This window comes from Argiope bruennichi, chromosome 8 (genome assembly GCF_947563725.1).
Source record: "Argiope bruennichi chromosome 8, qqArgBrue1.1, whole genome shotgun sequence".
NCBI classification, from domain to species: domain Eukaryota; kingdom Metazoa; phylum Arthropoda; class Arachnida; order Araneae; family Araneidae; genus Argiope; species Argiope bruennichi.
Window position 1 is genome coordinate 84,452,444 of NC_079158.1, and position 26,059 is coordinate 84,478,502.

A 26,059-nucleotide genomic window follows, 5' to 3' on the forward strand; every position below is an offset into this window, starting at 1 on the left:
TGAAGCTATACTATCTCAGTACATTTTTTAAGCATTTTAATATTTTTTTTAAATTGAAATGTTTAGTTTTTGCTGCTTTAATGGAATTTAAAATAAATAAGAATCGAAGAAAATATAAATGTGTTGAAAAGAAAAGCCGCTCAACAAAATATTGATGAGAGGGACTTATAATATATAAAACCCTGTCGCATATTTCTGGATTATTATTATTTTTTTTTTAGATTTAATGCTCTTAAATTGCTATTAAGCTCTTAATTGATATTGCTCTTTTTCTTTCTCAGTTAGATAAATGAAAGTAATAAAATTTTACTAACTCGTTTTACTTAACAAATACAGTCATAAAAATGTTAATTTTTATGAATTTCGAATATTTGCTTTATTTTTCTATAAAATAATAGGTAACAGGTCTATATAATCTCTAATTACTGGGTAATATATTTACATTTTTTTGAGGAATCACAAATTGCTTATTTTTTAATTGATTATTTCCTGTTTTATAGAATAAAGAACAAAATGTCCTTATATTGTGCTAAAGAGATTCTGGAATTTGAACATATTTATAACAATTTTATTTTGTGACAAAAGTATAAAATCTTCTTATAAAAAAGTAAAAATAATATTGAACGAATAAATAAACTTGCAATATAGGTTATCAAAATTCCGTTGGTTATCTGATCTGTTGAGAATAGATCAAAATTTAAAGATTATTCCTAATAGTTTATGTTTAATTCTCTTAGTGACAGCATTAATTGTTTTATACTTAGAAATATCTTATTATTATGAAAGGAGGGAAGTTTAATTATATTAAAATTTGTGGTAACAAGTGTTACAGTTATTTATTTTAAATCTTATTGACAGAACAATAAATGAAACATATTTTAATAAAATAGCATTAAATTATTATGTACGTCTGTATCACTAAAATATCTGATAAATTTTCTAAAGAACTATAACAAAAAAAAAAAAAAAATGTGTTGCAAGAATTTGTTGAAGAACAATAACAAAAAAAATAGCCAACATAAAGTCAGATAAATATTTATCTATATCTGAAGCATTTAAATAACAACAAGTATCACTTATTTCTTATGGAAATTATTTTAATAGAAAAACAATTTGCATTAATTAGGCTAGGGAACTTGTTTCTTCAAAAATGTAATAATAGCCTGTTTTAAACCTTTGTTGAAAATCGGCAGTTTGGGGCACGAAGTTGACTGCGTAGAGATTCTGCTCAATCCCCTGAAATTTTTGAAGCTCTAATGGAAAATTTTAAAATAATAATCAAATACCAGTTTGTACCATTAGAATGCAGCTAGAACTGGAGCCATCACAGTTTTCTAAAAAAAAAAATTCAGAATAACATTTTTGAGTACTTAATGAGATTTTAATAAATTATATTGACTGTCAATTTTTTTTCTATTCAATTTTTTGCAGTCCTTCCCTGACAAAGTTTACACATAACTGTTTTTCAATATTCGTAAATCTAAATAAATCCGGACTCAAACTTTAGATAATACCGAATCAATGAATGATATTACATACGGTATGAAAACAATTATAAAGTTCGTTCTCTATATACAAACACAAAGCAACAATTCTGCAATTACTCCCACCTTCATTTTTTAGAACGGTTAAGGACTGTTAAAGGGATACGAGTTTGAGTTCCGAAATATTTATATATTTCAGATTAATTGATGGCACTTTACTGACAACTATAGTTCATTTATAATGGCCTTCCGCTTCAATTTATAATAATTTAACCCAACGTTGCCAATTAAATACACTATGATAATGTATGAGATCAGACCATGCAACCATGAAACAGTATTCAGATGAACTGAATTTGATTGAATGTTGTATTTCTAGGTTTTTCTCCCATTGATTTGCAGTCTTATCTCTTCTGGCGTCTACAATACAACAGCTAATAAAGAATACTGTTTAGAGAGTACAGGTGGTAACCTCTGTTTAATTATCCCAATTTTTGAAATGGAACTCATTGCAATATTAATTGCTTGATTTTCTTTTCTTTAATGTTTTAAGTATAATTCTTCAAAACATTTTTCTGTTGTGATTATATTCAATCTTAATATTTATCAATTATGAAAGTTGCAGTCTGCTCAAAATAAATTTCTTTGATAAATTTGAACAAATTTTCTTCATAGTTGCAGGTTTCAAGTGTGACTGGAATTTGGTGTTGTGATTGCAGATTTCAAAAGTGACTAAAATTTGGTGTTATAATTGCAGACTTCAAGTGTGTCTGAAATTTAGTGTGTGATTTTGGCGTTGCAAATTTAGATCTATGACTTAAGTAGCATCGAGAAGATACTATGTCTTTAGTTTTCTTAATGGATGTAGCATTTGACATATAACTTTACCAGAATCATATTCAGGATGAATTTTAAGTTTTTTCTCATTTATAGGTGATATAATACTGTATATTTTTAATGATATTGAAAATCCAGAACAGAATATTTATGGTTTGTGCTCATTATTTCTTTTTGAAATGCTTGTATTTTTTATTTGTATTAGAATGGATTGATTTGTAAGATAAAATTCTGATTTTATTATTGCATGCCTACATGCATATTCTTTGTTAGAACATTTGATTACAAAACTTTCACAATATCTGATCGACAGCACAATTTTGCTTTACATTATCTATCCGTATACATTAACTGATGTGAAATTTCAAAATGAAAGAAACAAAAAAATTATTATATGATTTATTTTTTATAATCTGGCATAATTTCTTTTACAGAAAAATACTTAGTTAAAAATATAAGAATTTTCTTTAGAATAGACTAATTTCTAAAGATAAAGGCATATGGATTAAAATTATTTTGCTTTAAATAATGCAACAGTCTTTTTTCATTTAATACTTTTGTTTGCAAACGTCTGAAATAAATTTCATTATTTTTTAGTTTATTAAAATTATAAAGCATTTAAATAATAAAATTAATTAATTAATTTCATGTCTTTCCTACTTAGTTTAATTTTTTCAGTAGTTTTGAAATGAAAAGTTAGCAATTTCCAGGAAAACATCAATTCATTATTTCAAATCGAAAAAAAGTTTAATTCCCAGAAGCGATAGTAAAAACAATAATCATAAAACATTTTTTTTTTGATTAAATTCAGTATTTCAAATGAAAAATACCATTTTCTGATGCTGTTCCTTTTTAATACGTCTGCTCATTATTTTTATTGTATGCTAAGTTACATTTTCACTTCTCATATTAAATATTTCTAATACCAAGAATAGAAATTCTTTAAGAAAATTCAATTCCTGATATTTAAGAATTTAGAAACTCAAATTCCCTTTTTATGTTATACGTTATCAAGGAAAAACTAGATAAGAACTCTTAGAATTTTAAGAAATTTACATAGATTTTTTTATTTTCACCATCTTTTCGATATGTCATGTTTAAAATTTTGAAACTGCAATTGAATACGAAATAAAAATGTTGATAACATTTATCAATTTCAGTTTACTGATTTCTTTACAGTTATAAGTTGCTGTATATAGTTATTGAAATTGAAAGCTTTCTTTTGTAGTTTACTAAATATTTTGTTGGAACATTCCAACAAATTTGTAAAATTATTTGTAAATATGCAAAAAACAGGATAAACGGGATGACAATAGTTTCAATTTTTTTCCAAAGTATACAATAACAAAATGTTTAAACATAAATATAATTCATAAAAAAGAGAGAAAGAAAGAATTCACAAATTCTATGAATTTATATCAGCTTATTCATGTTTTTTTCTAATTTTGTCATGCTTATTTGAATATGATGAAAATACGTTTGATGAATTTGTTTTTGAAGTGTTACTAATGACCACAATGAATAACATGAAATTCATTGCATTAATGTGGACATATTGGCGTATTGAAAAGAGGCAGTCGACTCTCCATGGTCGAATGGTCATGGCACTGGTCTCTAAGTACCGAGACCGTGAATCCCACTAGAGACAATGCGATTCACAGTCTGTGTAAATATTTAACTCCTTGATTTTATGTTTTCCTTTATTTCATGTTCCAGAAGATTCTGGACATTTCTTTAGTTTACCAGACAAGTGTTCTGGATTCTTCTTACTGTCTCCAGAAAAGTATTCTAGAACTTTCCCTGCTAGTATAAAAGCAGACGATCTGTCATTCACTGTGTTCTGAGTTCAAAGTTCAGTTAATAAATTGGTTTAGCTCTACTTCTTGTGTGTGTGTCTTTGCGTTCCACACTAAAGTATCTACGTACGAAATATCTGATTTCGAACAATTAGAAAATATTATTGTTGAAATTGCTAATGTTGAAAAGTTTATGACATACACAGCTGTCATTAATATTGAAATTTTAGAATTGAAAATGTGCAATGATTAAATTTTAAGCATGCTGGTAATTTTAATAATCGGTAAAACTTACTTTATTTTTTAAGAATGTTATATGTAATGATGCTGATATCAAAATATTTAACAATTTTACATTACCTATTAAAAAGTTTCAATTTTGGTGAATTTAAAGAAACGTTACATTGCCTTTACTGGCGATTGTAATTCAAGGAAAACTTCTTAAAATTTGCATTTTTTTTTGTTTAGTGGTACTTTTATAAATTGCAATGCTCAATTTGGAAGAATTGATTTATTCTCTGAAGAAGTCTTCAACTAAAATTTTGTATTATTCGACGAAGTTTCTGAGAAAGAGATGAAAAATTTAAATATGTTTAGAGGACATCTGGTGTTTGAGTTAATATGTTTAGAGGTGTTAAATATGTTTAGAGGTGTCCTTATTTTCCTTGAAACGAATTTGCACCCTTTATACAAGAATGTCCAGATGAAATCATTCTATAGAATTCATCAATATTCGGTGGAATTTATACGTCCCATTTAGAGAATTTCGGTTGGATAAGTTGGATTTAAAAAGACACTACTAAAAAGCGAACTGTATAACAGCTGAATTCCATTTTATTAAAAAAATTATAGGGCATATTTCCAATAAATGTTTCTTGTATATTATCCGATAAAAATTTGACAACCTTTCATTTGAATGAAATTACAGATCTTGTGTAAAGCCAGGAATAAATTACAATGATGAACGACAGTCAAGCATTATATATTTGTGGCAAGAATCTAACATTTTTACTGAATGTATCACGGTAAATTCTTACTCTTCTTTCCTGCCCGTTTAACACGAAATTACAGTTGTAGAAAAAAAAATAGAAGAACGAATTTCATCGATTTAAGTTGCTGCGTGAATGAGATACTGCGTTTACATACTTGCGAAAGTACATGCTAACAGATATTTTAGATGCTAAATCTGTATGCCGCATTTAATCTATCTAGCTCTTAGCATTTCGTAGTAATTAAATTCCCTTCTACTCAGACATCCGAACTGGCAGATTTCCTGTGAATGAATTGACATTGACAAACATTGACAGAAATCTACAAATTAAATCTTCATTCCATATACCAAATTTCAGCTCTCTCACTCAATGTGTTATACGGGCACATAAATATAATACCAAAATTGAGTTTTTCGGACTGAGAAGTTTGAAACGTTGTGATTCGATAAATCTCGTGTTAGAAGTTTTGACGACTATAGTACTACTAAACATTGTATGCAAGAAATATAATAAAAGAAGCAAGTTTTAAAGTGTGAAATATGTAAAAATTATGATTTTTAATTTTTCTTCCTTGTGCCAGCCGAATTTGAAATAGAAGTCTAAATATAAATGTTGATCATTCATTTAAGTTTGTATCTTTTTTTTCCAGTGTCAAGGACAGTATCCTTACAAAAGGATATTGGTTAAAATTAAGGTGTACTGTATCATCCAAAGTAAAAATCAAAATAAGTTTGAATTCAAAATACCTTTCTGTAATTGACTTATTTTATGAAACACATGAATTACTTGACCGTTTTACTATCTAAGGTGTTGAAAGAAATTCCTGTAGTCATCACAATGTTGAATTTCAATATTTTTGTTAAAAAAAATAGAATAACATACTATAAATTATAATGTATTGTGTTATTATCTCTCTTAACCATAGAGTTTTACAACAAAAACTTAGAACTGTCGATCTATATTAAATTTTGTGCAGAATACTCAAAGGAAAGATGTATTTTATCTAAATATATTTCTGTTTCGATAGCTATTTATTATGCATATCCATTAACTCATTATTATTTTTTTATTTTAATAGGCTCGGAAATATATACAATTAATGGGATATCAATTCATTTCCCCATTTTCAAATCAGTTGTGCATACTTTCTCTAAAGGCCACCGAAAGATAAGTTTCACAAATCAGAAAGAACCCAGAAGATGCAGACGGAATTTTCAACAGATATCCTTCTGAACAATTACAGTTGTCCACCACCTTGTTTCTGGTGACACAAGGAAGATTGAAGAGGCTGAAAGGGATGGAAAACTATATGATGTTGGTGGTTCACCTTCATTGCTACATACATACAATATTTTTTTTTCTGTTGATTGTTTTACAATTAGTAACATTTATAAATTTTTCAATCCCATATCTTTTAAATACTGAAATTTCTAAATTCTTCAATATTTCCGGATTCGACATTTTTTATGCTTAGCATACCCCCCCCTCCCTTTGTCCGTTTATATAATTCAATGATATAGAAAAATAAGAATAAATTGAAGGACTTCATCATAATAATGAAAATTTGAGCATTATCAATAACTATATATAATTTCCATTTTTTCCAATGCAATAATTTCGTAATATTGTAGAATACTTATACTTTTTTTTCAGGGTATTAGATTACATCATCTGGCTATAATATTATGCTCTTTAAAATGAGAAGAATTAGAAAATTTTTATAAAAATACATTGCAAGAAACAAGCTTATTACCCAAAAAAATTTCAAGCATAATCTGAAAAGGCCACGTTACCACAACAGATAGAGAAATACGATCCCTGAATTGCTATACTACTTGCCTAACTATTTGTTAATGGCTGATGGAACAAGTTTAAATTGCTGAATCTCCGTTCAAATTGATTTAACGTCGGAAGTCAATTAATGTAACATTCGGATTGCGGCAGATAGAATTCGAGATATTTCAATCAAAGTCTAATTGTAAGTCTATAATTTATTGAAACAACATCAATTAATTCATATAGTAGATAATTTAGCAAGGATAATGTTATTGGAAGAATGTTGTATTTTTCAGACAAATTCTTTATTTACACCCTCAGTAATTAGTAGTGCATTGATTCAATTCAATTAATTTTTATCAGTGGTATTAAATATCAAATTGGAATTTTAAAAAAATTGCATTTTGCATTCATTGTTTTACAATTCAAAATGTCAATAATCTGGTGGCCGAAGGCGACAAGTTTTATTAACAGAATTAAGAATCTTCATATATATATATATATATATATATATATATATATATATATATATATATGTGTCTTTTTATGCTAAAATAATTATTTTTAATGTTTAAATTTAATAAATTTTCTTAATTAATTCTTTCATTAATAGTAATAACAATGATAAAACGCAGATTTATAATTTTTAAACTTATTGTTTGAAAATATATTGTTAAAAGAATAACCTTACTATTTGAAAATATATTGTTGTTGACCAAAGAAGATCTAAAATCTCGCACAAAAGACATAATACATACAAATTGTTTATTTTTGAATGAGCTATAAATTTAAAGTATGCACACGAAATTCAATTTCTTAAATAATAATAATAAAAAAAATAAAAAAAGACACCGTGAATTTGAATTGATGAACCAGAAAAGTAAACCATTATTTTGCTTAATTTCAAAATAAACATCTTCTAATGTTCATATTAAAACAAGACCAAAATAACCTCGGGGGAATTTGCGACTGTTAATTCATATTTAATATAAATATCATGGAAAATCATGGACAATAAACTCAGAATTCATAAAATTTTCATTGACCTTTAAATTTGCAGAATGACCTTTAAAATGCCCATTATTTATTTCTAAAACTCATTGTATATGATTATCTACTAATTAACGTTGTAATTAATGTGCTCATTTCTGTGATACGTGAAATATTTAGTTTCAACTGCAGTACGATGATGAGAATAAATGCTAATTAATTACGACTAAGCAGTAAAGTGATACAAGTTGATTACTTTCTACTAGATTGATACATCCGCCGGATTTTTTTAATTCAGTTCCGTTCATGTTTCACTTTCGTCGACTTTTTTCATTAATATCTATTATAATCAGATCAAAAAATCCATAAAAAAATTTCAAACTAAAGAACATAATTTTTTTCTCTGCTTTTTTCGGTTCTAAGTAGAAAAAAGAAAAGTTCAGAAAAATTCTGTTTTGAATTAAAACTTTTCACAGAATAAAAAATAAAAATAAATTAGTATAGTTAAAAAAAAAAAAAAAAGCATTTTTTTTTGGGGGGGGGAGTTCTGCTTTTCATTCAAGATTAATTAATGTCAAAGGCAATTTATGGCTATATAGCTGACTGAATGATATCTAGTAACTTTATAACTATTATAATTATATTCCAATTATTATAATTATATTCCAAATATTAAAATTATATTCCAAATAGTAAAATTATATTCCAATTATTATAATTATACTCCAGTTAATTTATTACATTTTTTTATATTCTCATTTTTAATTTAATCTTTGTGAACATACATATGAATACAAAGAATTTTATTTAAAGAATTTTAATTTTTTTATTTAAGAATTTATTTATGAATTTATTTTATCACATTTTTAAGTGTTTACTGTATTAATTAATTTGACACTAAACATGCGCACTTAAAAACATCCTTAACCTAGATAATTTTTCATTCAATTTAGTTGCCGCCGAGTGCTATTAAAAAGAAATCTGGCAGTTACATCCGAACTGACAATGTAATTTGACTTTGGTCAAATGATGAGGACGGATATCAAGATGGAATCCTCTTTTCTTTTTCCATAATGGTCTGACATTTTACATACCTCACAGAGCAACGGAACGGAAAATATTTCCATATGTCAGATTCTGAAGCAAAGCTACGAAATTAATTGAAAATCATTGGAATATTTTTAGCAATACAATCAGCAAGAAGACAGTTACTGACATTCCTGACTAGCGAGTATTCTGATTCAGAAAGCAATTAGACTACATCATTTGATTTTAAAATGATTTATATACATTAATTTTAAAATATATCACACAAGAAACTTTTTCCTTGATTTAATGTATTTTACATTTATTAAAATCTGTAAAATTAATATAAATGATCTTAATTATCTTATATTATTTGATTTTTGAAAAAAAATATTATTGGATGACCACTTTTAAATATAATTTTCAAGATAGGCAATTTAGTCAAATGGATATGCTATACGACGAGTGATATGAAGTTGACGGGTAAGTAATAGTAACGGGTAATAGATAGACGGGTAAGTGCCAGGAATTTGATTAAAACTACGTGGCAGCTGAACATTTTTGCCAAAAAAGTTTTTTATATAATGAATTCTTCACAGTGAATCAAATATAATATTTCTTAAGAAATTATGTTTATTCAAGGGAAATAAACAAAATGGATTCATAAAAGTCAAATGTTTAAAGAATTTATCTGTGAAAGTGCTTTACGAAGAATAGTAGCTATTCATCGCCCAGAAGAATAGTAGCAATTATAGCCCGGCTATAATTCATCGTGATATTTATAAATATTTTGTGGGGTGAAAATTTATTAAGAATAAAAATATCATAATGAATAAATATAAAGTATTAGTTCATTATGCAGAAAATTATCCTATATTTATACTGAACATGTTTGTTTTTGTAGAGCTATGCACAAAAGTTCTTGCAAAGCTAAAACATCTTAATTTTATGAATGATAAAAAAAATTTTCAACGCCAATGAATGAATAAAATGGAGGAAAACCATTTCTCAATATATTTAAATACATAGAAATATTTAAAATAGTGTTAGAAAACATAGTTTTATTGATTTTCTTCTCCTTGTAGCCAAAGAAGCAATTGCATTATTATAAAAATTATAAAAGATTTAAAGCCATGTATTATTGTTTCATTAATTTTATTTTATTTTATTTAATATTTAAATTATATATAATTTATATATAATTATATATAATTATATAATTCAAATAATATTTAAATTATATATAATTTAAATATCAAATACTAAATATTAACATTATTTTTGTTTAAAACATAGTGTATTAGGCTTAAAAGTATAACAAGCTTTCGTATTGGATATGGAGTGCTTATTACTTTTTTGTGTCATATCACAATTAACAGTCAATAGTTTTTCATATGATAAATGTTACTTGTAAAGGTCATTTTTTTAAATCTTAACGAAAGTAGTATTTTTTCACGAATTAAGAACTTCTATGGATAAACAATCCGGAGGATTTTCAATGCAAGATATCAACGTATTTTCCAAGCTGCATTTATTATTTCTGGACAGCCAATCATTATCAAAGAAAATAATAACGCTAACAATACTTAAATTATTTGTTGTTTTATCTTTCTTCTGAAGCACAATTTTATATCTAAATCAAGAAAAGAAAATCTTAAAAACTGCACTACTAGCAAGAAAAAATGAAACACTTTGTATTGCAACAGAAAAATTCTTTACAACCACAGATTTAAAACCTTTTATCACTTAACAACCGCAACACACTTCAAGGAAATTTCTCGAAAATTCTTCACATATAAAAAAAACTTTTATACCACGAAAACTTAATTCATGAGAACTTTTTCGTTCTCAAGAACACGATAGTCTTAAAATTGGGCATTTACTTACAGAGACTAGGCTCTAGAATATGTAAAAATGGTCTTGTAGGAGCTTTTATTCATTTGCTTTCAGGTTCAAATAGTTCTTCTAATGAAGCTCTTGATAAACGAGATAATTACTGGGTTCAGTGAAGTGTAGAAATTTGTTATTTTTCAAAAGTGCAATTTATGTTAATGTTTGGAACATCTTGATAAGGTAATTATTTTAAATGTTCTTTTTGACTATATAAGTTTAAAGTTTAGTTGTTAGAAGTTATTTCTATAAAGGTTTTGTGTAACATAGATTCACTATAAAAATATTGTAGCTTAAGAACCATTTCATAATATCTAAGCGAAATATGAAAAAACTCGATATTTACAATTCAGAAAATTTATGTAAGATTAACAATTATAGAAATATGGAAAATTTTAAAATTAATTTTAAAAATTTATATATGTAAGATAGTTGCAGCAATTTGTCAGAGAAAACATATTTTCAAGTCTAATAGATATAAAATTTTACTTAAAATACGAAATATAAAGAAAAAAGAAAAAAAAACGCTTGTGTTTAATAATATATTAATATTAAGAAATATAATGTTTTTATAGAATTAGGAAGGATATATTGCCGCATTGAAGAAAGACAGTCGAATCTACATGGCCGAATGGTCATGGCATTGGTCTCATGATTAAGAGACCGGGGTTAGGATCCCGCTAGAGACAATGCGATTAAAAGTATATGTAAATGCTTAATTGTGTGATTTTATGTTTTCCTTTATTTCATTTTCCAGAAGATACTGGACATTTCTTTAGTTTACCAGACAAGTGTTCTGGACTTTTCTTACTGTCTAAAGAAGAGTATTCTGGAACTTTCTCTGCTTGTATAAAAGCAGAAGGTTTGTCAGTTACTGTATTCTGAGTTCAATTAATAAATTGGTTTAGCTCTACCTCTTGTGTGTGTCATTGAGTTCTATACTATAGTTCTATTCTATGACAATATTATTATTATAAATTATTATTTTTTATAGAATTAATAGATTTTTTAAATAATTTTTTAATTTATGTCGTAATATTTGGTCATGCGAAAGCAATTTCAGTGTTATAAAAAATGGTAAACAAAAGTATTTTAAAAGTGACATTTGTGAGAAGGTAAATAATTTTTAAGAAATCTGATCGAAATTTATTAGGGATTATTTATTAGTGAAATGTAAGATCAGCATTTTAAGCAAGTAGCACGAGGTCCAAAGACCTCTAATTTACATTAATAATAGAATATAGATTTTGAGTTTCATACTATATATCTTTCGTTTCTGTATGTTCAATTTTCATCACTGAAATTTTAATATATTTTATAATCCATTTTCTATTTGTTCATAATATTTAGTGACAAGTTTTTAGCTTTCGATAGCAGCGAAATCTCTCATATCGGCGATATTTCGAAATAATATTTTTTTTCACGAATTTATCCTTTCAAAACTTCTGTATGAAATTTGATTACTAAATTTAGCTACAGATATATCCAAACTGGAAAAGTTAGTTTATTGTATCCCTTGTATCTTATTAGGTTGATCAAAATCATGAAAATATTTAACAATAATTCCCGCAAGTAATTTGAAACCAAGCGTTTTTAATAAAAAATGTGCATTTAAAAGAAAAAAAATGAGGTTTATTTAACGAAATAAAGTAACATTACACTTTCTTTAAAAGAAGATCGGTTAAATTAACGCATCTAATGAAATTCGTGAGTTAAATATATTTCCGGTGGATAAGCTTTGGCCAATACCGAGTTTCTGGATGATGTCACATACAGCATGTAAATTATTATCCACCCCTTTCGCTACGCACACGCTTTCTCTGAAATTCCACAAAGTTCCCTTACTACAGAGGGGTTAACTACTATTATTGATTGATAGAAAGGGGGAGAATTCGAGTCTCGAAATGATTAGACATTCCTGATCAATTCAGCGCGTTTTAACTGCAATAATAGTTGATATTCCGCCCCGATTTATGAGCAGACTCAATAATATGCAAGCATGAAACTGTATTCGGATGAATAGAATTGAATTGAATGATATGTACGTTGTTAGGACATGTGTCTTATTCATTAATATCTTATTTGTTCTACCGTCTAGATCACGATGGTTAAGAGAAGTGCTCTGGATATTGGCACAATCATCTCTTTAATTATCTACGATTTTGACGCAAGCGTTAATAAAGGCAGTTTTATTTAGAATAAAGAATAGAGGATCGTCCTTCAAAACCTAAATTGAATATTATAAATAAATAACATTTCTGCATTTTATTTTTCTGATATGTCCCCTTATATATGTATGTTAATATAAATTTTGCTTTCTGTTTGTAAAGATTTTAAGCCAAGGGAGCGTCTCTTGTTTTAGTAGCGCCAACTAGGGCCAAGAGTACGTTTTAGCTACTCATGCATCACATTCTCTTGCACAACTCCTTTTTACAAGGGGGCACATTCATACAGCTCACAGATAAAACAACAACCATGCCCGAACCGGGATTCGAACCCAGAACGCCCAGGTCATGAGGAAGACGTGCTATCCCTATTCCAGGACGCCGGATAAAGGATTCTTCATGATTGAATTATTTAATCATTTCTGCTATTTTAGAAACACGATAAAGAAAGGGCTAACAATTGATATCGTCGTGTTTGAATTTTTGGATTTTGGTCAGAAGGTGATAATCCCGCTTGAAATTTCACCACATCTTTTCTCTTCCTACTTGTATAATTTTGACTATATATTTGACTATATATGGTTGGCAATAGGATTGCATAAATCTAGAATTTCCGTGTTTCTGTATAATGTGTGTGTTCATGGGGTTAAAGAAAACTACTGAAATTTCCTAAGATTATGAGTATGACAATTTCATTGCTTGCAAATAATTTGTGTTTGATGTTTAGTTCTTTTTGATTCTATACACACACACACACACACACACACACACACACACACACACACACACACACACACACACACACACACACACACACACACACACACACACACACACACACACACATGCATACATAGATAGGTTGATATTTTAATTGTAATGGACTTAAATGTTAGATTAATTCTTAATTTTTTTTTGTTGATGATTAGTTTGAAAGTGGTTTAGCCGTTAACAGATTTCGTAATTTTTAAATTGTGTAAAAAAATATGTACATCCTTTAATCTGATAAGTCATGTTTTTAATAAAGTATAACATTTATTGCGTTTATGTACACTATGAAAATTATTTTACATGCCCTCCGTATTAGAAATCTCATAATTAATGTCCATTAAAATTGCTTGTCACTGATTCTTATATAATTTTATATGCAATTTTCAACAAAAAAATATTATATAACTTATTTAAAAAATTTTGTTTTATCAGCAATAGTAAGGAACATTTTAATAAAGACAAATGGCTTACTATAAAAATTCTTAATGGGATTAAAACCTTTGAAATTTATCTTGTAGAAACTTCACACTTTTGTGATTTGTTTTATAATCTTCAGCAGCATTTTATAATCTTCAGCATGTTTTATAATCTTCAGCATTTTATAATCTTCAGCATTCAGCTATTATTATATGAATTCTTTATTTTATTACAATAATTAAATTCTAGAAGAAGGAAAAGAAACAACTTCTTTAATTAAAAAAAATGGAGAACTAAATTTAAAACTTTTCGCGATATATAATTAATCTTCAGTTAATTATTATGTGTGATTTCTTAAAAATTATTCTCTAAATTTCAGTTTAAAAAACAATAATAAAATTTGAGTTCGTTTGAATTCGTTATTGGTTCTTATGCTTTTAGCATATTTTGTATTTTTCACATTAAAACGTTGAGAAAATAGTAAATATAATGCATAGATAAAATGATAGAATTAATGTAATGATAATTTAGATTAAACATGTATAGAATTCTATCATTATAGAATAAATCACATTTTTTAGTGTTCAAAAGTAATCTTTTTATTATTTTCACCTACTTCACTCTATATATTGCAGTCAGTATTTTTTAAAATTCACTTTAAGCTACGTGTAATATTTTTGTTATTATTTGGTTCCTAGAAATTGGTACTACTGAGAAATGCATGGGCTTATAATTATTATAGAAAAGATAGACTTAACATTTCGGTTGGTATGCAAAGCTGAAACAAAAACTTTCATTTGAACTATATGGTTTTCTAGTAACCAAAGTTCTTTATGCAAATATAAAATGTTTGAGAAATCTGTTTAAAATTCAAATCTAAAATATTTTTCATAAATCCTTAGTAAAATAATAACCAATAAAGTCACAGCTCCTATGAGGAATGCTAAAGTCTACATTTGGGCAAGTGATACTGGTAGGATAGAAGCTGAGAAATCCTGTTGAACTTGCATTAACGTCACAATAATCTCACCTCTGAATGTCTTTTTTTTATAAAACAAAACACCATACTTAGTTATAATGCTAAAAATGCTCACAAACTACGAATCACATAGAAAAATGTAATTGATTTAATCGACAAAATTTAATAATCAACATTATCTTTTAAAAATTCATATAAAATTTCATGAGACTTACCTCTTAAAAGTTTTATAAACTGTCAGAAATTGTATCAAAAGAATATTATCTTACGTCTGGATATCTTACGTTCATGGATAAGTGAAATCGTAGTGGCTAAAAGAAATAGATTTAGAGGTTGAAAATGTATTTCCCCGATTACTCACCAAAAAAACAAACAAACAAAAAAAAAAAACCATGCCACTTAGAAATAATTTTTTTATTGGTTTTCACTGGCTCAATTCTTGAAATAATTTTATCTCCTATCAACTCCACTTCTATAAATTAATTAATTGAAAATGACTTTATTTCAAAGCTATATACTGTTTAGTTAAAATGCTTCTACTGTTCTGTATAATGAATGTTATTAAATTACAAAATGATGTCGAACTAGTTTCCTTCCAATATGACCATTATATTCTGATAGTATATTCTCTAGTGGTGCCTGGTCATTCAACGTGAAAATATTCTTGCACTGTTAACAGTTGTTGTCATTAGAGGTGATAAAATGGAGATGCCAACTGATTGCGAAAAACGAATTTAAATATTTCTTTCAGTTTATATATATATATATATGAAATAAATACCGCTATAATACTTATCTCTAAATTTGCGCTATTGATTTGAAATATATAAACCGGAAAACTTGTAATTTTCGTTGGATGAGTTGTTATTTTGATTTAAATGTAGCTAACAAAGCTTTTCTTCTTAATGTCTCTATTGTCATTTTCTCACCGAATACTTAACATAAAAATTCTGATTGACTATCACTGAATGTGTTAAGCACATATGTTTTGATTTGACCTTGAGGGTTAGGGTCAAAACGGGTCTAACGATATTAAAGTCATCAATTAAAGATCCCTTAAAGTAGTATAAAAAAGCCATGCGCAGTTTTTATGTTTAACTAGTTTTATTGCTCGGCTTCGCAAAGGAATTAATTCGAACTAACATTTTACTATAGTCGCTTTTATTTACCTTATTATTTCTAGTCTTGGCTATTTACAATATTTTTGATCTCGTATTGCTTATCGATAATCTTAAATAAAAACTACAGATTCTTCATGTAACATCCTGACCTAGAGGTTGCGTGTTTTCCTGGTAATCTGGGCGTCCCGGTATCGTGTCCTGGTTAGGGTATGGTTATTCGTCTCAATATTTCATCTTGCATTTGTCCATTATAAGTCATTTGAAAATTTTATTAGTAGTCTTGTTATTTTTATTTCTTAATTATCCATAACTTTTCCTCAGAATGCCGCTGTTTACTTTTCTTAGAAGTTACATTTGCTCGCTTTCAAGTTTGTTGAATTTTATTCATTATAGAGGTTTGAGAGTTTTACTTTGCAGATTAATTGTTCCGAGGCATTTTATAATGTATTATAGTGAGTATCGTGCGGTATTAAATAAATGTATCTTTCTGTTTGGCACTTGTTTATAAAACGAGTATTTTCGGGAATAAAAAAATTGATTAAATCTTTTCTTGGATGAAATGAACCAATTTTTTGCTTTTCAGGCAATTTCACTCTTTCATCACTCAGCTCACTGAATAAATTTCATAGGATTTTGTTTTTCTTCTTCAGCCTGCTTCTATATGGACTGTTTTTAATAAATTTGATGAGGTATGCAAAATTAACTGCTCTTATTTAATCTTGAGTAATTTTTAATATAAATAAGTTTAGTAGTTAATGAAAACTCTTTAATTGTTTATCATTTCCTCATTAGATGAATTGAGTACATTTCCGCATGATTTTGGCTGTTTGGCACGAATAGAACTTAGTAAACAAGAATTAAATTATTAGAAAAATTTAATAAGTTAGGAGATTTTAGCACGAAACAATACATAGTAATCAAAATAACATCATCGATTTCTTTCTTTCCATCTTCAAGAATGTGCATGCTACTAAGTAAATAGGAGAAAAAAACATTCTGTCTTGTACTTAATGTCCAAAAATAATAATTTTTTTTTATCAGTGCCTTAAAAGGTAGAAAAAAACCAAGTCCACAAAGGACTTATTACAACAATATTTTTGTTTGGATTTAATTACTTAAAGATTTAAAATTTATTTTGTCAGTTTTTTAAAACTAGAAAAAAATTAACGCAACGGAAGGTTATAGTTCAGAAAATAATTTCTCGCTATTTAAGATAGTATAAAATTAATGCAAATATTTATTATTACAATAATAAATATAATAATTATTTTCGGTTATTAATGAAAAACGACAAGAATTAATTAAATAAATATATAAAGAATTAACACACACACTCACACACACACACACACACACACACACACACACACACACACACACACACACACACACACACACACACACACACACACACACACACAAACTTTGACCGTAGATATTATTCGTTAAATATTGATCATAGACATATACTGTAAATTACAAAGTTGTGTAAAAAAAAGGTGCAAAAGTTATAATATCGATTACAATTTTCAGGAAATCAAACTTAAAAAAATTACAAAATTTAAATTTTTATACGGATCTACTACAAAAATATTCTCGATGAGTGAAATGTGCCCTATCTTCTAATAAGGTCATGTACGAAATTTCAGCATTTTATCACAAAAAGTCTCTACGATATGAAACTACATAAATACTGACTTAAACCACTTTTCAATGCATATTTTCAAAGAGGAAAAATGTCGGATGTTCGTGTTTTAGGAGTCGTACACAAATTAACCATGAAAGTAATGATTGAATGAATAAATAATAATTTTGCTATTTATTGGTTCAAAAGTATTAAAACATTTTTTTAAAATAATAACTTAAAGAAAAGATTACATAACTTGTTCAAAATATTTTCCATCCATGCCAATAGAGAGCTGCATTCTTCTGATGACACTTCTGTTCCCTCTATCTTGTTCAGTGATGTCACGACAACCCTCTAAAATGCGTTATTGCAATTCTGATTTAATTAAGGGAGGTGACAAATCAATCGCTGTACCTAAACGACCCCACAAAAAAAATCCATAGGCATATATTTGCATATGCAAACATTTCTAAGTTTTTGTTTTTACAAGTTCATTGACAGTGCTGTTTTCAAGTTATATTCTGTAATTCATAATATAAAATTTTAAAGTATTTTTCAGGAAGTATATATTTTAACATTTGTATTTAAAACTAAGATATGAAGTATCTTTTATTTCCGTATAATGCATGCCTGCGTCAGGTCATCTGCACTGAAGCTGTAAACATTTGCATTTTAATTTGTGGATGACCCTTCACCAACTTTGATTTAACATATTTTTGAGAGTTTCCATGATAAAATTCTGAAATTTTGTACATGATCTTATTAGAGGATGGGGAAAATTTTACTCGGTGGGAATTTTTGTGTACGGGGTCCGTATAAAAATTTTGGATTTTTTTAAGTTTAATCCCCTGAAAATTTTAAGCGACTTCAAAACATTTTGCACCTTTTTTACACAACATTGTAATTTACAGTATATATATTTGATCAATATTTAAGGAATAAATGCCTCAGTGAAGGTTTTTAAGACACTCTGTATATATATATATATATATATATATATATATATATATATATATATATATATATATATATATATATATATATATATATATATATATATATATATATATATATATATATATATATATATATATATATATGTGTGTGTGTGTGTGTGTGTGTGTGTGTGTTCCCAAGAAATATTACTATATTATTTCTTCAGTGTTTTAGTACAATTATAAAATTCCATGTAAAAAATACAAATGAAAAATTCTACGAAATTGGAACTGCAATGCTCAAAGTGTTTTTCTCCAATTTCCAGTGAAAGCATAAACTTTATTTTTTGAATTCCGAGAAGCTCTTATCTCTCTCTTTCTCTTTCTTTCTTTTCGGAAGCGAATTCTTTTTAAATGTTCGTAATTACTTTCTCAAAATAAGCATTTTCGGAATAATTTGAAATCAAAACCGAACTATCATATTCGCTTATTATGATTTCTTTATTCTTGAGAAGTATTGTTGTAAAGAATAGGGATTAAATTGCTGTCTTTTGAAGTTTTATGCTTGAAATGAGTTTCAAATTGCTTTAAAAATCTCAAAAATCAACCATTTAGTTGATTTTCAGTTTTTAAAGAATGAAACTGAAAGTTTCTCATGCAAGTATTATTTTGAAATAAAAAAAAATTCAAATTATACCGGATTATAATTTCCTACTTTTATACTGGATCCTAATTTTCTATTATGATCCAGTATAAAGGGAAAGAAAAGAAGTGAAATATTTAATTTTAGAAGCCATTTATTGAACCCAAATTTTTCTATATTCGAAAAGAAATTCTTATAAATGTCAAAATATTCAGGGTTCCTTCTATCTCAAAGTTCTAAGTAATTTAAATGAGATGAGTGATATGAGGTGTTTGATATATATATTTGAAAATGTCATGCATCTGGATTTCGCGTGATTAAAAATTTTACTCTTAGATTCCTCAGAAATTCGTGTTTTTTGAAGTGTCATTAATCGATGCCTTTTTTTATAACAAAGAAAAACAACTTTGTTGAAACCTCTTCATAAAAACAGTCCTTACCATTCTAAACAGTGTTTTATGGGGGTTGAGATGAAAGACACTATTCTCGTATTTGAATTATTTAATTTTTTTAAACTTTACTCTTTAGTGTTGCAAATACAACAAATATAAAACCAATATATATTGAAATTATTTTCTGGAATCGGAATTTTATTGAAATAATTTATTATCAAGCTCTGAAAATATTATAATTGAATTGCATGTTATTAAATATAGTACGAAAGTGAACAAAATTTTAAACACTGGCACATCAAAAAGTGAATTGGTATCAAAATTTCATTTATGCCAATCCGAAAGAAGTGAAGTTAAATATAAAAAAGTATAAAATATGAATGATAAATGATTGTGAAAAAAATAAAAGTATACATTTGAGTTCTGGCAAAATCAACTTTATAATACAAAGAAACTTAATAATATGAGAATGGAGTACTAAGGTGGAATTGCATATACGTATATGAAAAAAGTTGACGAAGCAGATAATTAAATAGAATTCACTTATTAATTAATTAGAATCCGTTAATGAAGAATAAGTGATTTTAATTATTTTTATAGTTAAAATTTCTAAATGCCAAATATTAAATATTGAATAAAAAATTGAATTTTAAATTCGTTCACATATTCCTGTTAAAACAAATAATTAAAAAATTACAGTAATTTAATTTGCTGAGGAATTTTATGTTCATTTCTTTTTCTGAATAATATTTCATAAAATTTTCTTTTTCATTTCAGCTTTTATACATCAGATTTAAAATTGCTTATAATATTAATTTCGATAGTTTTTTTTCCCTGAATTACAATTGATGAGCATAATATAATATAAAATATAATTTTAATTTAGAATTCAATGTTGAAAAATAAATTAAATAAGCTTAATCATTAAATTGAGAATATATTTAAATTCGTATTTACTTTCAGAAGTCATTAAATTTCTGGTAGTGATAATTTTGCTTGTTTTTAATTTAGAATTTTCTACTTTCAACTTTTATTAATTTTTCTTCGTGAATCTTAAAAAAGGCAATTTTTTGAAAATGCAACAGCAAAGCAAGTAATTTTTTTTCAATGTTTCTTACAGCTTACTAAATAGGTTTTCGAAAATGAAGTATGCAAGGAATTTATTCTTTTGGGAAATTCGTATAATAAAATAGTTCATATATTTTTATGTTGTTATTTATAAATACATTTTCTATAATTTACAATTTTGATGTTCATGATTACATAAAAGAAGAATATCATGTAAATGGTAAAAAAATATTTAATTAAATTTGATTCATTAACATTTAATCTTATTATAATTATTCCTCTGTGCATTTTCCAAATTGTGGTTTTTGAATTTTTTTTTCATACAAATTATTCATTTTAAATTTGCAATTTAGGGTATATTAAGAAAGCATCATAATATCTAGTCATTTTGTTATGCAAATTAACTGACAATAAAAATGAAATATTGAAGGGAAATTTCAGTAAAATGTACTGATATTAATTATGAAAGAATATTCTTCATTCATATTTAAGGAAAAAAATTATTCTTTTTCTCTTGTCCTAATTAAATATACAACTCAGCTTTCGCACTTGAGTATTTAATTTTGATATATGCTAATTAAAAATGGTTTATTTAAGTATGTTATTCAAAAACAACTAAAATTAAAATATTCTTTTTTATATTCCCTATGCAAAATATTATTAACACATGCAAAACATATATAAGCAACAACATTATATCCACATGCAAAATTTCAATACATTATTAATTGAAATTGAGATTCATGTAAATAAAATATTTTTAGATAAATGTTAATTAATGATTTAAACGCATTCTCTAAATGGATAGTTCTTTTTCATTCAATTTGTTTAAATATGCGCTTCGTTTAAAATTCTTTGGAACTATTTCGGGGAAAGAAAACCTATAAGCACATTAACAAAGCAAAATACATGATGTTTTCATATTTTATATTAGTTAATAATTAAAAATTGAACCATGAATTTTTTGAAAGTTTACTTATTTGCTCAGATATATCCATCCATAATGCATCTGCTGTTTTAAAAATACAAAAACTCTTAAATCTATTTCAATTTAATCCTCCTTCAATTCTCCGTTTATATTCCTTGGCATTCAATTATACTCAATTTCAGAGCCGAAGTTTTATCATTAGCAAACTGTTTAAATAAAATTGTAAGAATGTGTTAAATTTTCATCATCTTATATTAGTTCTCTAAAACAAATTAAAAATTTTTTCTTATCACTTCATTTTATGTAGAACTTATTATTTAAATTTAGTAATTTTATTTGAAACAATAAGCATTGCTTACGAACCCTTTTATTTCATCTTTTTAACAACGTTTACACGCTTATTGTTCGTTTCAGTATTATGAGGCGACCACTTTTCGATGATTCTATCTCATTAGAGGGAGAGATGCGGAAAGATGAGAGCATTTCTGGAATTCTTCGTCATTCTCTGATCTTGATTTTCGCCCTATTAGATACTTTTTTGTTCATTTTTTTTTCTTCTCACGTGTAGGTGAATATCGTTTACTTTCTGAACGTAATATTTCAATTCAGACTGCGAGTAATTCGAGTTTATTTTATTGTTAAATGTAAACATTCCCTCTCCTTTCCTCCCACCACTATTTTGACGATTTAAACCCATCCTAACGCATGCGCAAAAGTGCGGAGGGTTTTAGAATCCTTTATCAAACAATACATGCAATGCCTACAAAAGTGAGTTGCATCATAAGATTTATACAAATAAACTGTAGGTTCAAGTTAATGGAGAAAATATAAATAATTAATTTTTGAAAGTTTGTAATATGCTTCGAATAAATGAAAATAAGTTGATAAATCCAATATTTTATGAAGCGGCAATTATATCTAATATTGTGTTTAGTTCTCTTTTTCCCAAATATCTAAGTAATGCGAATTTTGATAGTTAATACAATTTCAGATGCATAATCTAATGATTTGTATTGAAATGAAATAGTATAAACAGACAATTATTGATAAGTAAGTATATATTTTAGAAGTAAACAGACAAATAAACTAGATTATTGAATAGAATAATAATTAATAATATGGATTCGAATCACACATAGTTTAAAAATAGAAACTTTGTTTCATGAACTAAACACCTATCTTAAGCTAAATAACTGATTTTATAAAAATTTCCCAAAAGGATTTTGTAATTTTTTAAATTCATTTGCGCTGATGATTAGTTATAAAAGAAACAAGCTCTAAATTTTAATTAGATTCTAAAGAATTTTAGACATTCTAAAGAAACATTTTTCATACATTGATTTTTTTACAAAATAAATTTATATTCTTTGAATTAAAAGATGATATGACGAAATTTTTATCAAAATTACTGGATTTAATTTATTAAGAAAAAGCAAAAACATATATCGTTTCTGATTTTTTTTCAATTTTTGGTTTTTAATTTGCTAGTATTTTAAAACACAAATTTTGCCATTAATTTTATAATAAATAATTCATGCACTGGAAAGTTTTGTTACACATATTCCAAGAAGAGCTGAATGTTTTCTGAATAATTTTATAGCTATCATCTATACAAATAATACTGAAAAAAATTGCATTTGCTGAACTAAAATAATACGCTTGTAAATCAAAGGCTTTTTTCTTAAGTAATAAGAGAGGAAAAAAACTACTAATAAGCTGTTATAGGTTTAACACTTCATGATTCACTCTTTTCCTTCTATCCTTGGCAGAAGAAAATTCTCAACATTATTTAATGAGATGCTTGATGTAATACTATAAGCTTTATAAAATATATTTCAATCTCAGAAAATCCTCTTGTTATTAATTTATTTTGTGTGGTAAGATTTAACTAATCTACTTAATTTTAATTAGTCATATATCGTTCATTTGATCAAAAGTAAAAATAATTAAAGGCAAAGGTTTTCTTCAGATGTTTTATCCTTTGCAATATACAAATTAACTTTTAATTTGTAAGACAATATAAAGAGTAATATTGTAACGAAAGATTAAATGTATTCCAATATCAAAAATACCTTCTAGTAAAAAAAAATTGGTGTCAGTATTTTTAATTCGAATTATACCGGGACATGAATTTTATCTTATTTATTGAGTTTCCAATTAGTAAAATGTTAAAATGTAGTCTATAATTTCAATTTAGTTGGTCAGAGTCAAAATCAGAGCTAAATTTGTTTTTTATTTCTAAATTGCTTTAGTTTGTTGATTGTACCTTGTGGTTAAAATAATTTGGAGATTATTCAATATAATCATTTCTTTCTGAATTCCTTCAGAGAGGCATAGAATTTGTAATAGAATTTGTCATAGAATTTGTAATACGAATTCACTTTTTATGTTTAAGGTTCAATAAAGAAAATATTTAAGAGACCTATTAGTAAATAATTAATAAAACTTGCTTTGTTCCTCCTTCGTTTTACAGAATGCAAATAAAATGAATTTTTACAGCAAAATATGAATTTTTATAGAAGGCAAATTTGTTTATATATTCACAAATGTTTCCATTTGCGGTTGACAAAGCATGCATTCATTTTAATAAATTAAGGATACAAATACTATTTTTCCTTAAATCCATTTGTTTTCACTAGATTTCACTTCTCAAATAAGAAGTTTTAGCCAAATTATGGAAAGCAAGTTTGAATGTAATGATGTTGAGGATTTTGACTTACTAACCCAGAATCAATATCTCAATCCAACAGAACACTTTTAAAATTGGTATGTCAAATTCGAACTAAAGCTTAAAAACCCACAATACTGATAAAGTTTACCAGCTTTTTTTTTCAAGAATGTTATGCAATTCTTGCAGAAAAATCCCACAAAACAAATAGATTCCCTTATTCATAGAGTAACAGCTCCATGGAGGATTGAGGCGAGAGGTGGGCCAACATCATAATAATAACACATGGTTAAATAAAGCATTCAATTGCTCGGAGACTTTTAATTATATGAAATCAAATGATATAATGTTTGTAATCTCACAATGAATAATGACATGATAATATTTTATTATCGGCGATAAATCATGTATTGCAATTATGTTACTTACTTAACTGTTAAATAGGAAATGATATTTAGTAAATTTCTACACAATAATGGAATTCAGTATAACTATTCGAATACTTAAATTTTAAAAATATCAATTTGTGGGGGGAAAATGCTTTTTTTAAGGACTCAGTAAGGAACTGAGAATTTAGTCTTTACAATGTTGATTTAACCTTGATTTTTAATGATATTCAAATAGATTTTTCGTATAAGTGCTCATATTTAGTTGAATATTTACATAATTAATTTTAACTTTTAATATAATACTTCAGCAGTACTCTGTCACTTATTTTGTTTGGGTTATATAATTTAGTTGAAAACTTTGCATTTCGTAAGATTTGCGGAAAAATTTGGCATTGAAAAAACTTTTATTATCTGCTCTCTGTGAAACAGAAAAGAGGAAATCATTTTCTTCTTCATTAATTTTTGTTCAGTTCTCATAAATTTCCACTTACCAAAATATTTAAAATAAAATGTAAATGAAGAATATTTTTAGCTGTTAGAAATTCGAATACAATTGATTAACCTTTAGGAAATAATTTTAAATATATATTAATCTGGTGGCTAATATGTCAATACTACATTGTAATTGTAATTTTGGCTTGTAAATAGTTTTTAAAGCTTTTTAATCACTTTAATAAATAGTCTTTCAGTCAGATATTAAAGATTTAGAATTAATTAAATTCAAATGCTTTACATTTTTCACATTAGAAAAATTGTACAAGAAGATGAGAAATGCACTGATTATCTTGAAGCTTTGCTATTCTAATCCTGTATTCAAGCTTCTTTTTAAAATCGTTAAGATAACAAATATTTAAGTAAACATATTTTTTTTATATTTATTCTTATATGATGAAGTTATAATTTAAAAGTTCTTTGATTTTTTTAATCCTTTCTACTCTATTTATTAAAAATACCATCTGCTCATTGATCAGTTTTACGTCTGTTACCTAAAATATAAATAGTCATTTCCATTTCTTGGTTAAATGCCGCCGGTTGTCTTATTTTATTCATTTCTAGATCCATAATGTTTAAATTTGTTTTTTTAAACAAGAAAGAATGAAAAACTTTGGTTTTGGTGTTTTTCTATCAGCCTAGTTTTATTTTAAATTATTTTAATTATGAATTT